The 16,255-nt window shown below is 42.4% G+C and overlaps 1 non-coding gene across 1 annotated transcript; it reads left to right on the forward strand.

Moving 5' to 3' along the window:
- The first annotated feature begins 208 nt into the window (after positions 1 to 208).
- Positions 209 to 314, forward strand: LOC145593246 (small nucleolar RNA R71). Its single transcript, XR_014102617.1, has one exon. It is a non-coding gene; the product is annotated as a small nucleolar RNA R71 (small nucleolar RNA).
- Positions 315 to 16,255: the final 15,941 nt, after the last annotated feature.

The raw sequence follows: 16,255 nt of genomic DNA on the forward strand, positions 1-16,255 counted from the left end.
GTCCACCGAGTACAACGAAGATTGCTTGCTTGAAGAATCTCTTTCCCCATCTTGCCAATCTCTATAGTAAGTCAACACATCCTCTATTATGTCCACAACTTCTTCTTCGGTTTTGTTCATGATTGGACCACCGGCCCCTCCATCAAGACATGCCTTGCCTTGAGGACACAAACCACCATAGAAGATTTGGATCAATTGATATGTTGGAATTCCGTGGTGAGGACATTCTCTTTGGTACTCCTTAAATCTTTCCCATGCTTCATAAAGACTCTCATTTGGCTTTTGCTTGAACCCTTGAATTAAAGCCCTTGCCTCCGCCGTTTTCTTTTGAGGATAGAAACGGGACAAGAAAGCTTTAGTGACATCATCCCACGTTCTCAATGAATTGGGCTTCACCTCTTTGTCTAGCCATTACAAAGATCTTCCTATGAGAGAGAAAGGGAACAACTTAAGGCGGATAAATTCTTGAGACACTCCATTAACCTTGATTGTGTTACAATATTTTTCAAACTCCTTAAGATGGTTCAATGGGCTCTCGTTCTTTGCCCCACTATATTGTCTCCTCTCAATTAGGGTGATCATTGCCGGCCTAATTTCAAAATCGTTTGCCGGTGTTGTAGGTGGAGCTATGCCGCTCTCGAACCTATATGCACCGGGCACTCCCAATTCATTCAAGGCTACTCTAGGTTGTTCTCCCATGACTTGCTCTTATTCAATCTCTTCTTCGCTTGAGGAACTATAATCCAATGTCTTGTTTGCTACTCTCCTCCTTGAGAGAGTTCTTTCAATCTCCGGATCAAAGGGAACAAATGAACGATCTCGGGACCTATGCATACAAAACTCAAAGAAAATATAAGTAGCACGGCTACAAGTGTAGCCTAAAGTGTAAAATATTTTTGTATTTTGCAAATAAAGTGAAATAGACTCAACAACAACATGCACTCAAAGCATCATTCCCCGGCAACGGCGCCATTTTGATGGGATGAAGAACGGTAGGTCGTTGGGCTACCACCCCACCCAATCAAACAAAATTTGTAACTCAACAAACCCCTATTAAGTGTAGTGGTAAGTCAAGGTCGAACCCAAGGGAATGGAGGTCGAATGCACAATGCCTAAGTCAAGCTATTGCGAAGACAAATAAAGGGGTTTATGAAGGAAACTAGAGCTAGAGCTAAATGATGCAAGAACTTGTATGAAATCAATCTAAAAGGCACTAGGGCAATGGATCCACATGTAATAGTTATGGAAAATGGTAATTTGGGAGGTCAAACTGACTAAGTCAAGTGATAGGAAGGAAGATCAATCTTGTATCCAAAAGAGCATACCAAGTTAGTTCACCTAGAGGTCTAACTAGCGTCAACTACGCTAAGCACTACCTAGGGAACGTCACAAAGCACCTCAATCGTGAAATTGCAAGTTACTAATCAATGGTCCGTATCATAGCAAGCTCACAATGCAATCTAGTGCAATAATCAAAGATGGCCAAACTTCAATCAATCACACACATGCACATGAATTATCAACCAAATTTAATCATATCATCAACTCCATCAATTATCCCCAAATTACTCTAATCCATCACTCAAACATGCTTCACCATTTCCCTAGCTAGAAAACTACTCACTAGCCATGGAGATCAAGATCAAAACTACACTAATCATCAATTTCATCATCAACATAGTTGAAATCAAAGATCAAATCAACAATCAATCAAAAATCCAATAAAACTTCAATCAATCATCAAACAAACTTCAATCAATCAACAATAACATGGAAAACAAATGAAATCAACTAGAATCAAACTTATATTGAAATCAAGAAGAAGATCCTTACAAAACTTTGATCTAAAGATCAATTACAATGAAGAATTCTTGAATAATCACCAAAAACCATGAATTTCTCTCTCTTCATTCCTTGAGTTTCTCTCTCTAAAATTCTAATAAAAAACTAACTATATGAAATCTAATCTCTAAAAAAAAACTCTTCTTTTAAAAATAGAAAGAAAATAACTATATAGATATATAGAGGAGGTCGGTATTGACGCCCAAAAATAGACCCACGTCGGTGCGGGCGCTTGGAGGAGAGAGAGTGGCGCGCACGGGAACACACCCAGATTGGTGCGCCCGCACGCACCAGGTGTGCGGCCGCACCCGACCAATGTGCGGCCGCACAATCCCTGGGTGCGCCCGCACCTAGCTGGGTCTTTCCCTCTTCTTGTCTTTGTCCTAGCTCAAGTGGTGCACACATCCTAGATGATGATGATGGAGGACAAGGTAGGCAGAAACTTTCTTGAATTTCTTGAAGAGTATAAGCCATGAGAAAGGCATATACAAGGCCTTGAAGCATGCCCCTTGGACCTCCCTTTGACTTGAAACTTCTTGCACAAGCCTTAGGCATGAAAATCGATGGAAGACCATGGAGAGGAAGCTCGGGAATCTTTGGACAATCAATCACAACCTACAATCAAAGGATAAAAAGCAAGTAAAAGGGAAAAAATAGCAAGTAAACTAGAAAATGCATAAAATAGAGAAACTAACTACAAAAAGCATGAAATAAAGAAAACTAGAATAAAACTAAGGAAAACTAAAGAAAAGAGAGATAAAATGAAATAGAATTCATCCAAAAAGGGACCAAATGAGTGCCATAAATGGCACTCATCACCCAACAATGGCAATTCACTCATTTCTTCACCAAATTGAGTCAAATAAGTCTCAAAATACTCTAAAGGCAGTATATAAACATAATAAAGCAATTTCATGGCATAAGATTCAATGAACAGAGCAAATTAAGCATAATTGGGTTTGAAATTATCGAAAACCCGCGAATGAACATGGGCAAATTCAGCAAAAATCGAGACATGTTTGAGTAAAACTTACCTAGATTGGGAAACTTGATGAAATAAGCTTTGATTTGCAACAAATTTGATCGAATTTGGTTGAGAAACGGAGGAGAATGAGCAAGTTGAACATCCGAGCGAAATCGCGAGCAAACATTAACAACAACTGCAAAATAAGAAAGAGGGGTTTTATTTAGAAAAACCCGACATCGGCGCTAGACGACAAGCTTGTCGCCTGGCGACAGAGCTGAATCTTGGCGACGACACGTATAAGCGTACGCTGGTGTGGCGACAAGATGCATGGCCCCCATAAATGATTATGCAGACCTTATACAACAATTTCGGGTTCCTTGGTACGCCAGTTAGCCCCTATAAGCAATTTGACATGATTAAGTAGTCGGCTCGATTACAATCGCAGTAAGTGATCGACCTGACAAATGATCGTCTCACTTAGCTTAAAGCGCCGAAGTAATGGTTCAAAAATAAGCACAAGCGCTAAGGTACCGGCTCATTCACAAAATGCGCCGAGGTACTGGCACAACAACAGAATAAGCATCTATAAAGCAAAGCACTAAGGATCAACAAGCGATGGACTTCGATAATTTTTCTCGGAATATTATCACTATGAAATTGAAGATAGCTACAAGCAGCGGTCTTCGACGATGTCCCAAAGCAGAGAGGAGATTGTCTATAATGGTGAGGCACAACCGTGGCGAGGCACTGGCACAACCTTGAATATGGCGAGGCACTGCCACAACCTTGAATATGGCGAGGCACGGACACCTTCGAAGATGTTTCCGAGGCACTGTTGAGGATTTTCACAATACAATGAAGATAGCGAGGCACTGTTACCTTTAGATGGCGTTTACGAGGCACTGTGGAGGTCATCACCAACAAAATACAACAACAAAATCGATTAATTCAGAGACGTATGCTCGACGGTGCAAGATACGCTTTTCTTAAACTCTTTTATCTGTTTAACTAATGACTAGTTTGCATGTATCGGCGTTACAAGAATGATTTAGGATTGCAGACAGTTCTAAATCATTCTCCGTCCCTATCGCTACTTTGACATTCGTTTCGAAACTTGCCTTTCTCCAAATTCATTCAAAGCGAGGGCTTTTGTAGACACCCAAATGTGTCTCCCTAAAAACCAAACCCAGTGATGAATACCTTTCATGTCACTTGATTATCGAACGAGGTAAAAGTGTGAAAAGTCTAGTGATGCGGTTCTTTTTATTAAAATATCTTTCTTTCTGTTTTCGAAAACATTTCTTTTTATACTCTATTTATGAAAATAGCCAGTCCAGTTTAGTTTGGTCCATGATAAGGGTTCAATAATAAATTATTTGGATTGGGCTCTAATAGAGCTTTCCAACGATATATTATAAGCCCAATTCTAATGAATAATGAGGAAGTTATGGCCTACATACTAAATCGGGCTCGAAATGAATTTTATATGCGGCCCGATGATCTAGAAGAGGGCACATTAATTATTATTCCTAAAGTGTTATGATTTTAAATTCTAATGGAATTAGGATTGATAAGTATATTTTTTAAAATTTTTATTTGGGATAAAATAAGTGTTTTATGATAAACACGATTTTAATTTGATAAACACGGAATTTACTGCTTAATCATATTAAGAAAAGGATTCCGTACAAAGAGCGTTTTATCTTTTAATAGTGCCAAACGACAGAGTCTATCGCCTGACGCTAATCCTATCGCCTAGCGTTGATGTCTGTCGCGCGACAGATGCCAGTTTTATTCCGTATAAAACTGGAAGTATTTTCTATCGTTTTCGGACTATAAATAGGGGTCGTATCTCCCCGTTTTCATTCATTCACAATCATCTAATTCTATTCTTTCTCTCTCTAAAAGCTAGAAGCTTTGTCTCTCTCTTCTTTTTCTAAACCTTCCCTCATACAAAATTCCACATTCACAAGTTCTAGACACACCTAGCAAAATTCGAAGTTGTCTTCGCCCTAGACATGAAAGGTTTATAATTTCTGAGGGTTTGGTCCCAAATCCCAATTTCAATTATTTGATTTAATTGTTTGATTTATTATTTTCCTTGAAGTTACCAACGCGTGTATTTTGTTATTAGAAATAGATACGAGGCATCCAAGTAAGTAATTTAATTGTTATTATTTTGATAAATAAATCGTGCTTTGATCATTTTTGATTCCTAGAATCATGTTAGGATGTTTTGTTTCTTCCTAGTATCATGTTTAGGATAATAACTAATATTTCTAATATCGTGCATGTTTCTATGATGCTTCCCATTCTTTATATCATGTTAGGGTTAAAGATTTGATCTTTAATGTTTAGTGACATGGTAGGGTTTGTTATTAATCTTGTTATCATGCCTAGGATCTTGCTATTATTATGCTTTATTGAGAATATTAATATGATTATGATGATTGTTATTATGTTGCTTGATATTATTATTTTTATTCCTTGATCACGCCCTCTCTTGCAGGATTAAAGGGAATTTGTACTTGTAATCACGCTTAATAAGATAATTAATAATCTTGTTTAGGCTAATATGATTATAATTCAAGTGATCGCCAATAATAGTTTTGTTTGTGCATTAATATTCAACCAACATAGATTAAATAGGTTTAGGGTTAACCTATTGATTGCATGTTAGTCAGAAGGCGCACATGAATATGAGAAGAATAAAGTAGAGGCCTATTTAGGGCAGGTTCACCTTCATCCTTGAATATCAAGTCATGATTCAAGACCTATGGAATTAGCAATCTCATGGATCGTGAAGGGGTGTAACCTTCACCCTGTGAACGGTTTACAAGTTCCTAAAACTTATTGGCAACTCTTTTACTCTAGCTTCCTTCCCTTTGGACGCCACCATGCTTAAGTGTATGATCACGGTGGGGCTCAAGTGTGGGATGCTTGAAATATTCCCTACAGAAATTAAATCGGAATTTTATACCTCAGACAGGAGGGTCATAATCCTTTCAACGTTGAACGTCTCTATGCTAAGGATGGCGTCCTTCTCCTTCTTAGGGATAGCCCTAAGCATAGACTTAGCATATTGTTGCACATCAAGCCACCAGGGGGAATCTGCATTATAACCAAGATTGGGTGTATTAGCTATATAGGCGGAACCAATCTGCTGACGGCTGCCTGATGAACCTTCAGACGTCTGCTGCGAGTGTGATTTCACCCGCATGGGCCAGGGAGGCTCAAACGGGTTTGAAAGGACTATCCATACCTTCAATAATCTGCAGGTTGTTGTCACCTACAGTCGCCGCTGAGCTGCATGTAGCTTTGGGTTGCTCGCTTCCTTTAGGCACGGCCTCAGCACCCATTTTTTCTAGGTCTATTCTTAGACCAAAGCCCTTTAGGCTGATGCTTTTCCCCTCGATTTTCAGGCGGCCCTTCTTAAGCAGAAGTTCAGGAGCCGTCTGAGTAGACGACACTTTATGAGATTTAGCGGAGCTGTTAACCTCATCTTCCGTCTTTTGCTTGAATATCTTCGTGTAGAAGTGAGGAGCACCCTTGCCTCTATCCTGAAACACATTGAGACACTAAGTACACAACCAGCAAAAGCCGCCTTTGGTTGAAACATCATTGAGTCAGGCGAGGTATAATTATTGTATAGGATAGCTCCTGCTGAGCTATCACAAGGCTCCCAGACTGCCCCTGGGGTGTGCAGTCGCCGCTAGAAGAGTAGTCGAAGGGGCTCCTCGGCCCGGTAGAGTCAACCGGCAAGACTGACCAAGAATGACTCTCCACAAAGGAAATCGTACGCCTATAAATAGAGGGCAAAGTAAAACGGAAAAGAGGTTAGACACACAAGTTATTACACTCTCTATATCTCTCTAAGTACACTTTCTCTCTCTAAACACATTCTAACTTAAGCATCGGAGGGGGGTTCCTCAAGCGACCCTCGAGAGAAGTTTACGTGTGCTGCCTTACGCAGGCCATCGACGGGACCCAGCTCGTGCCAGCAGAACCCTTGGATCCACACCTAGAACAATTGGCTCTGGAAGGAGGGGAAGGGTCATCTAACCTAAAGTTCACCAGCTGAGCAAGGGACTAGTTGACAGACCGCCATGGCCGGAGAGGAAGCTGTACAAACACCAGTCTCTAAGACCAACGAAGCCAACCAAACACCACAAAAAGCAGCATCAATAACTCTCGATCCAAAAGGATCAACTGAAAAATCCAAATTCAATATCTCCTAGAAATCTAATCCCACCGGATCGACGTCTGCTGCAACCAAAGCGGCGACGAAGCCAATAGATCCGGTAGGGTCTAGATCTTCTTTTAAGTTCAGAATGCCATTGACAGGCGCGAACAATGAACCCATCGTTTCAACACCAGTAACCTAGAAACCGCAGCCCGTCAATATGCCAGCTATTCTGCAAAACCTCTTTAAGTGTAGTAAAGAGCAGTTGGCAGCCATGACAACAGTCCTTACCAACTTTGGCAAAGGGACATGCTCCCCACCAGTAGCTACAGCTACAACATCAGCCATAAAAAAGGCGACACCGAAAACTCTCACCCTAGAGCAGGCGGAGCTGGTCTAGCTGAGGAAGAATGTGCTGGAAGTAGAAGCTCGAAATCTGAATCGAGAGTGGAGTGTAGATGGGGCAGCCTTGGAAAAGGGCAGCCCGGAGGCTCGAGTCGCTCGCAGTAGATCACCAGGCCCTGAGCGAGGACCAAGTCTGGACAGGGAGAAGCAAACTCGAATCCAGGTTATTCCAGATGATTCCCCATTTTGTAGAGAGATTTTGGAGGAGCCGATGGAGAAGATAAAGATGCCCACCGATAAGTACAATGGAACCACAACGCCTAAGAACCATGTTTCAGCGTTTGAGAATCACATGGTGCTGTACACCATGACAGAATCAGTCTGGTGTAAGGCATTTCCGTTGACGTTGGAAGGGCTGGCGGCTGAGTGGTACAGAGCGATCTCGAAAGGATCCGTTTACTCCTATAATCAGCTGAAGAGAATGTTCATGGAGCACTTTGTCACCCTGGTGGATCGCACAAAAATGACCTCCGAGCTGTTGTCACTAGTGCAAGGAAAAGATGAACCCCTAAGAGAGTTCATAACCAGATTCAACAAAGAAGCAATAACCATCCCAAATATGAGCCAAGAGGTAGCTGTATAGGACAGCTCCTGCTGAGCTATCACCAGCCTCCTAGACTAGCCCCCGGGGTGCACACTCACTGCTAGAAGGATAGCCGAAGGGGCTCCTCGGCCCGAAAAAGTCAGCCGGCAGGTTGACAAAGTATAGCTCTCCACAAAGGAGATAGTACGCCTATAAAAAGAGGGCAAAGTATGATGGAAAAGAGGTTAGACACGCATGTTATTACACTCTCTGTATCTTTCTAAGTACACTTTCTCTCTCTAAACACATTCTGACTTAAGCAATGGAGGGGGATTCCTCGATCCACCCCCGAGGGCAGTTTATGTGTGCTGCCTTGCTCAGGTCATCGACGGGACCCAGCTCGTGCCAATAGAGCCCTTGGATCCACACTTGGAATAATTTGCGGTATAAGGAAGGGTAGGATCATCTAACCTGAGATTCACCAGCTGAGCAAGGGACTAGTTGACCGACGCCATGACCGGAGAGGAAGATGTGCAAACACTAGTCTCTAAGACCAGCGAAGCCAACCAAACACCACAAATAATAGCGTCAATAACCCTCGATCCTACGGATCAACTGAAAAATCCAAATCCAATATATCCAAGAAATCTAATCCTGCCAGATTGGCGTTTGCTGCAACCAAAGCGGCGGCGAAGCTAGTAAATTCGATAGGGTCTAGTTCTTCTTTTAAGTTCAGAATGCCACCAACAGGCACGAATAATGAACCCATCATTTCAACCCCAATAACCTAGAAATCACAGCCCGTCAATCTACCAGCCATTCTGCAAAACCTCTCTAAGTGCAGTAAAGAGCAGCTGGCAGCCATGACAGCAGTCCTTACCAAATTCGGTAAGGGAACAGGCTACTCGCTAGTAGCTACAGCTACAGAGTCATCCGCGAAGAAGGCGAAACCTAAAACACTCACCCCGGAGCAGGTAGAGTTGGTTTAGCTGAGAAAGAAGGTGCTGGAATTGGAAGCTCAAAGCCTGAATCAGGAGTGGAGTGTGGATGAGGAAACCGAAGAAAAGGGTAGCCTGGAGGCTCGAGTTGCTCAAAGTTGGTCACCAGCCTCTGAGCGAAGACCAAGTTTGGACAGGAAGAAGCGAACGCGAATCCAGGTTATTCCAGATGATTCCCCATTTATAGGGAGATTCTGGAGGAGCCGATGGAGAAAATAAAGATGCCCACCTGTAAGTACAATGGAACCATAACACCTAAGAACCACGTGTTGGCGTTTGAGAATCACATGGTACTATACACCATGACAGACTTGTTGGGTTTCGGTGAGTCCGACCCACCGCGGAAGGAAATCCGAGCCAAGATCACACTCACAATAATTATAACCATAGAGCATAATTAACTTAAACAACAAGATTAAGAAAGAGATTAATACCTTTGTCACTTAATTAAATCTCTTAATTAGAAAGCTCTTAGCCCCGCTCACACTAGGACCTCCAACGAAGTCCACCTGCAACATGAGCACCGAAATTGGTATGTTGCCTTGGAGTTACCAAGGCCCAACCTAAACCCGAGTAATTAATTGTGTTCAAAGGTTTTCACACTGTGATGCCTTTTTCAACACTTACTCAAGTGCTTTTCCCAATACCCCAAGTTGGGTATTTATAGGGAAATGCAAGAGTGAGAAATGCTCACTCATCAATGTTGGAGATTTGATTTTTCCATTTTATTTTAAATCTAAAATAAAATAAATAATCAAGCTACTAATAAATCAACAAGTGTCAAGCTCACATGAGAGGTTAGGTGAGGACCATTTGGAGGGGGGGGGGAATAAAATTGTTCCCCACTCGCTCTCTAAAAATCGACCAACTTACCTCCTCACTCCCTTCTTGGCTTGCGCCACATGGTAGCCCCAGCCATAGCACCCAAGCAGCCTTGCTAGCGCTTGGTGCTTGCGGCTGGGCACTGCTGCCTTGATGCTTCTAATATATGGCTTGATGCTGCTACTGCTAGCGCATGTTAGCGATGCTTGCAAGCCATGCACAACCAGCACTGCAAGCGTTGGTGCGCTAGCACGCACCGGCCAGCCTAGGCTCAGCTTGGTGCGCTTGCTATCCACCTAGCTAGGCCTTATGCCCCAAGCACTCGATTTGCTCGGGGCATTCCGATGCTAAGGGTATTTTGTTCATTATGTTGATTTATTAGTTATTTCCTCGTCTTGTCTTTTTATCATTTTTGACTCGACTTCCGACGCTCGGTTTCGACGCTCCAAGCTCGAATTTCTGACGTCTAAATGTTAATTACTCGGGCGACTCAATAATTTCTTCCGAATTAATTCGTCGCTTCGATACGTTAGCTGCTTGAGTGTAACCCGAAGGGTTCAGTCAAGATTAAGCTGTAATATTAATTATACATTAATATTACTAATCGGAAACGGCCTCCACCCAAGCATTCCAATCACTTGACCCCACTGAATAATTAGCTTTCTAATAATTCCGAACCCTGTATCAGAATAATACACTTGTTTGAAGGACACTATTCCTTTCAATCTCCCACTTGTCCTTCTGGACAAGTACGCATTTAGTGTATATCCTTTTTCCTATGTCACTTAATGTCTCTTCATGAACTATAAGGTAAGATTTATTCGTCATCCTTATTATGTCCAGAAGTGTTTCTCGATCCCGAGTCTGACTGTCAATAAACAGATGATTTCTAAAATCCATCCGAGCACGGCCTTGCATTTTACAGTCTCGTTCTTCGAGAGGCCTTGTAAACAACAAAGACATATTCCCTATTTTAGTAGGGGGCATTCCTAGTCTTGTGACAAGGAAATAAACGTGTCGTCAAAAGTCTATCCCTAGATCAAATATAATTTATACACCTAAACAAACCTAATACAAGTATAAGGCAAGTATAGGGGTCGAACCACAAGGAGACATGCATAAACACCACATTCACTACTTAATACTTAAGCTACCTCGGAACGAGAAGTGTGAAAAGCTAAGACATTAAACTAGAGATTAAGAATGATTAAAAATCAATATAACTAAGCACCAAGGGAAGTAGGTAGATGTAGTTGCCAATTGATCATGCAATAACACGGAAGCAAAGCAATGGTAAACTAAGCATGCAAGAATATCGAATTAAAGCTCAATCTAACCGCCTTCCGGGGTTAATCAAATTCTCCTAACATAGCCTCCATGTTTCCACACTAGAACCATATATTAGAAGGTGCAATCAAAGAACTATCGATAACAATGAACCTTAACTAAGTCAACTTCCGTTTCTTGTTAGCAAAGATTCACCTTTAATCAACTAACAATGTGCACTTGCAAGAAGATTAAAGAATATCAAACATACAAAGACTTTAATCACCATTAACAAAACCCCAACATCACAAGCATGAATCAATTAACAACTACACCATCCCCACACCCTTGGCTAGGTGACTACTCACAAATCATATTGAAAACAATATCAATCATCAAATCAATAAGCATCAACATGATCAATAAGCAATGAAGGAAAAATCAAAATAAGCAAATAAAACTAAATACAAAAGTAAAGAAAGAGAGTAAGAGATTGCTCATTAATTGAATATGAAGATTTACAAAGATTCAATCAAGCTCCTTCTTCAATATCCAAGTTCATCAATGGAAATCCACACTTTCTCTCTCTACTAATGAAGTTTCTCTCACTAGATTAGGGTTAAATTGTTTCTAAGTAATGATAGATAATGCACTAAACTCCCTACGACCTATATATATGTCCTTTAAAAGATACAAAAATACGAAATAAAAAGACTGCAGCTCAGCGGTGCGCGCCCGCGCACATACACTACGCGCCCGCGCAGAAGTTGTGTGTGCGCCTTCGCAGATCTTGCGCGCCCGCAGATCTGTGGGTACGGAGAATGAAACCCATGGATGCGCGCCTTCTCTCAGCAACACTGCGCGCCCGCGCTTAAGGAGTGTGCGCCCGCACACAAGCCGCACACAAGGCGCACGCAACACTCTGTTTTGACTCCTGCTTCTGATGTTGTTCCGTGCGGGTTCTCCCAGGGCTGCGCGCCCGCACACATCAAGGTCGCGCGCCCGCACACAAAGCGCACACAAGGCGCACAAATCTTCTGTTTATGTTCTGTTCTTGGAGCAATCCTGCGCGGGTTCTTACAGTGCTGCGCGCCCGCACACAGGGAAGTTTGGGGTGAATTGCTCTTCTTCCAATGCCTTGATTCCTACAAAACAAAAACAAAGAAAACAAGGAGAAAGGAAAACAAAGAAAAGAGGAACAAAAAGGAGAGAAAAGGGGGCAAACAAGCTACAAATGGTTGGGAAAAACCCGTAAAGAGAACACTAAATTGTGGCATAAATGCCACTCATCAAATTCCCCCACACTTGCTTCTTTCTTGTCCTCAAGGAAAGGAACCCAAGGCAAAAGACAACAAACACAACATGACAAGGTTCAAGAGAATCAATCTAGTACCACGGTGAGAAATGCTCAGTTCGGACTCAGATATAATGACTTTGATCAAAGAATACTTACCTTTCTACATTCCAGAGGGAAAACACTCTTTAAGATGCTCAAGGTTGAAAGAGACAAACCTAAGCTAAGCATAGAGAACTAATGATTTCATCCTCCGCCCTAGCCCCATCCAAGACGGTCCACGTTCTCTCCGCTAGCTTCAATTCATCCCCTAGTTGGCTCCTCATGATTCCTCGAGGGAACCGAAAAAAATAATTCTATGTGGAACAATGAGGCTATCCCGACATCTCAACCATGCGTACTCTCTCCATAGGGTTGAAATCCATCTCCCTCCACCGTTTCCTTGACCACGCCCCTCTAAAGTCTAAGGGTCTTAGTTAGGGTTGTAATGTCATGGCTAAAGGTTAAGGTAGGGAATTAATTTGAAAACTTTGGTGGGAACTCCTAAGTGAAGCATAAGAGTGGCCATCTCTCAATAACAACATAGGAATCTAACCTAAGTTTCAAATCACAACCTTCAATACAAATTACATGACAATACTATCTTTTTGCAAGATTTTCATTCAACTCAATTTTTCCTTCTCAATTTCTTTCCTTTCTTTCCTCTTTTTTTTTTTTTTTTTTTTTTTTTTTTTTTTTTTTTTTTTTTTTTTTTGAATGGTGTTTGGTTTTCATAGATTACAACTTCCTTGCCAAACCTTTTGCACACTTTTTCATGAATAGACTTTCAAGACCTCATTCGAACCAAATTGCACAACTTCCTTGCTTAAAATCAAGACTCTCAAACCCAAACCTCACAAGCCAATGCTTCACTAACTACAAGGGTTGGTAGAACATAGACCGCTAGGTTTGTAACATGGTTTAACCAAGAAAGGGGAAATAAGGCTCAACATGGCTAGCAAGAAGGTACATGTAAAATAAAAAAAACAAATTTGTAACAAAACACAAGGAAAACAAAGAAAAATGAGAAGAGATGCCCTCTTCCTCCTCTAGAGTTATATGATCACGGTCTTGGGAGCTAGATACCAACACAAGGATTAAGACACGCATAGTTAAGGATCCAAAATGCCGCTCAACAAAAGTGATGGAGGCTTGAACAATAAACGCTCACATGGGATATGAAAGTAAGCAATTACCAACCAAGGGAATCCTATTCACTACAGAGAGCAACACCATCTTACCACTTTCCCGTGAACTAGGGGTTCAAACGTCCTCAAGAGTTCTAAACCGGGCTACCTTAGCTTAAAATGTGTCTAGTTCAACCCTGAGCACTCTCAAACCGTGAAGACCCTTTTCAACTAGGAAGGTAAGCATTCAAAAATATGTCATAGCAAAAGCATATAGGTCCACATTTCCAAATGAACGAGCAAATTCTCAATTTTCAAAAATTTTTCTCTTGTCATGATTATGAATGTCACATAAAGGAAAGAAGAAAAGAAACACACAAAGAAAAAGGAAGAAATCAAGAAGGTTCATAAATGAGGCATGCAAATCATATAAATCCCAATCGACATACAATGATCGTTGAATACAACATCAACGATCCCAGGTTCCTTAGAACCAAATCAATCAACCTCGAACCATTCAACTCCTTCCTAAACTAATCTAAGCTATGCAACCAATCAAATATTTAAAGAGTTGAGAAGGAGAATTTGTCACCCAATTACGCTTAGCAAACGCAAATCCACAATCGTTGAAACTCCATTGCTCGGAAAAATTTGGGGAATGCGCCCCTGAGCCCTACAAAATGTCAAAGACCAAAACAACTCGGCAAATATTTGGTTAGTAGCAAGAGAAATATATACAAAGCAAAAACAACACAAGAAAATGTTTGGATTAAAGGGGAATTTGGATTTTTGAAAAGAACGGGAGCCAAAACAACACAAGGTTTCATTAAAACATCATCATCATCATTTTGTTGAAAAGAGGGGAAGGAACCTTCCAAAAAGACACCTTTTGGCCCAAAATTGCGCCCCATAAGAACAAAGCCCTTGAATGAAACAATAAACAAGCACCCCCCACACTTGAACAAAAAACCGTCCTCGGTTTGAACAAAGTGGAAAATGGGGTGGGAGGAAGGGCTAAACTCGGCCCGAGGGCTCTAGTCCTCCATGTGAGAACTAGAGCCCTCTCCATAAGGACGCCACTCGTAGTCGACGTCGATAGGAGGGCCATGGGGGTCCCAACCACCGGTGTAACCCGGTGGAAAACCGCGGTTCCGGTACAACTCTTGTTGGTAGTCCGGAAGAGGGTCATAGGGAGGGGGCATCTCAAGGGGCTCGGATGTGTACATGGGGTAGTTGGGGTCCCCACGGTAATCACACCCCCCCGGTGCCTTGTAATCATACCCCTCAGAGGTGGGGTAGTTCAGTCGGGGGGTCCCTTGAGATGAAGGCTCAGACCAATAGGGCTAAACCGGTTGACGGGGAGTGCCGTCAGAATGCGGTTCCTCGTGAGAAGGAACCGGTCCCTGTTGGGGCGGAAAATATGGATAGTTCACCGGTGGGTCAAAATGTCCTTGGTTTACATGCCAATCATAAATGTTGGCATTGTAAACCGAGTACCCATCGGCGGCCTCCGTTAACCGGTTTACCTGCATTGACATGTTTTGGAACGCTTGCTCAAGGTTAAAAGAAGAAGAGGAAGAGACCATACCTCCCTCGCTAGAGGAGGGGACGCGCAAACCTTGGGATCCCTCCCCATACTGGAAACCTTGAAGTTGAAACCCTTGTTGTTTTTGTTGTTGTTGTTGTTGTTGATGAAACTGTTGTTGCTGAAATTGTTGTTGCTGTTGGAATTGTTGTTGTTGTTCTTCTTGTTGTTCTTCTTCTTGTTGTTGATGTTGTTGCTGCTGATGCCGCTCGCGAACGATCATATTTTGCTCACCTCCAAGAGCGTTAGGAAGGACACCATTGTCCTTAGGAACCTTCCACACATTCCTTGCGTTCCTCTCCAAGGAAGTGCGGCTCGGGAATGGAAGTATGCAATGGTGCTCCCTCTCAACACACCAATCATGGAAGTTGTTCACATCGTCGGTCGGTTGGATGAAGACCGACTTCCGCAAGTAGGAGATGTCCACGAATATGTCTCTGTCTCTTCCCACCCTTGTACATAAAGGGAAAAGAACCTCACCCCCTAGCTTTGAGGCGATCCTTGAAATCATCCCTCCTAAGGAAATCTCTCCCGTCTTGTTCCCATTCTTGATTGCCTCGCAACATAGCACAAACCAATATCCCATGTTGAGCCGCCCACTCAACTCCTACTTTGTGGCGACCCAAAGAGTGAAAAGCTCTTCATGAGAGAGCTTAATCAAGTCTTGCTTGCTAAACACCGCAAACCCCAAGATGCGGTGAAGGATGCGGAGTACTGGATGGATAATTTGGCTTGCTACCGAGTACCGAGTACTAAACTCATCCAAATCGGTAATTGTCCGCCACCAACGGAAAGCATCGTACTCAGGGAAGAGCTCGGTGGATGGGGCAAGAAGGTCGGCGTCGGGGTTAAAGTCTAGGAGTTCATTTAAATGCCGAAGAGAGACGACATAGCGGGCATTGAAAAGTTGGAAGGAAATTTGGAACTCGTTGTTTCCAACGGGTTCCTTCTCAAAGGAAGCGAGGAACTCGTAGGTGGGTTCCTTGAAGGTTGGGTATTGGTGATTGATGAACTCACTCATCCCAAGGTTGTCAAGAAGGGACCGAAGGTCCTCATCTATCCCCAAGTCACGCATTGAGCGTTGATAGTAGTGTCGGGTGGGGTTAAGCTTGCGTTTGAGGAGTGTTTGATGGAAGGGTGCATGGTGTCGGTTCACAAACTTTAAAGTGGGAAGAGAGGATTGTGTTTGGTTTTGATTTTGGGA

The sequence above is a fragment of the Chenopodium album genome, chromosome 18, assembly GCF_948465745.1.
Source record: "Chenopodium album chromosome 18, dcCheAlbu1.1, whole genome shotgun sequence".
NCBI classification, from domain to species: Eukaryota; Viridiplantae; Streptophyta; class Magnoliopsida; order Caryophyllales; family Amaranthaceae; genus Chenopodium; species Chenopodium album.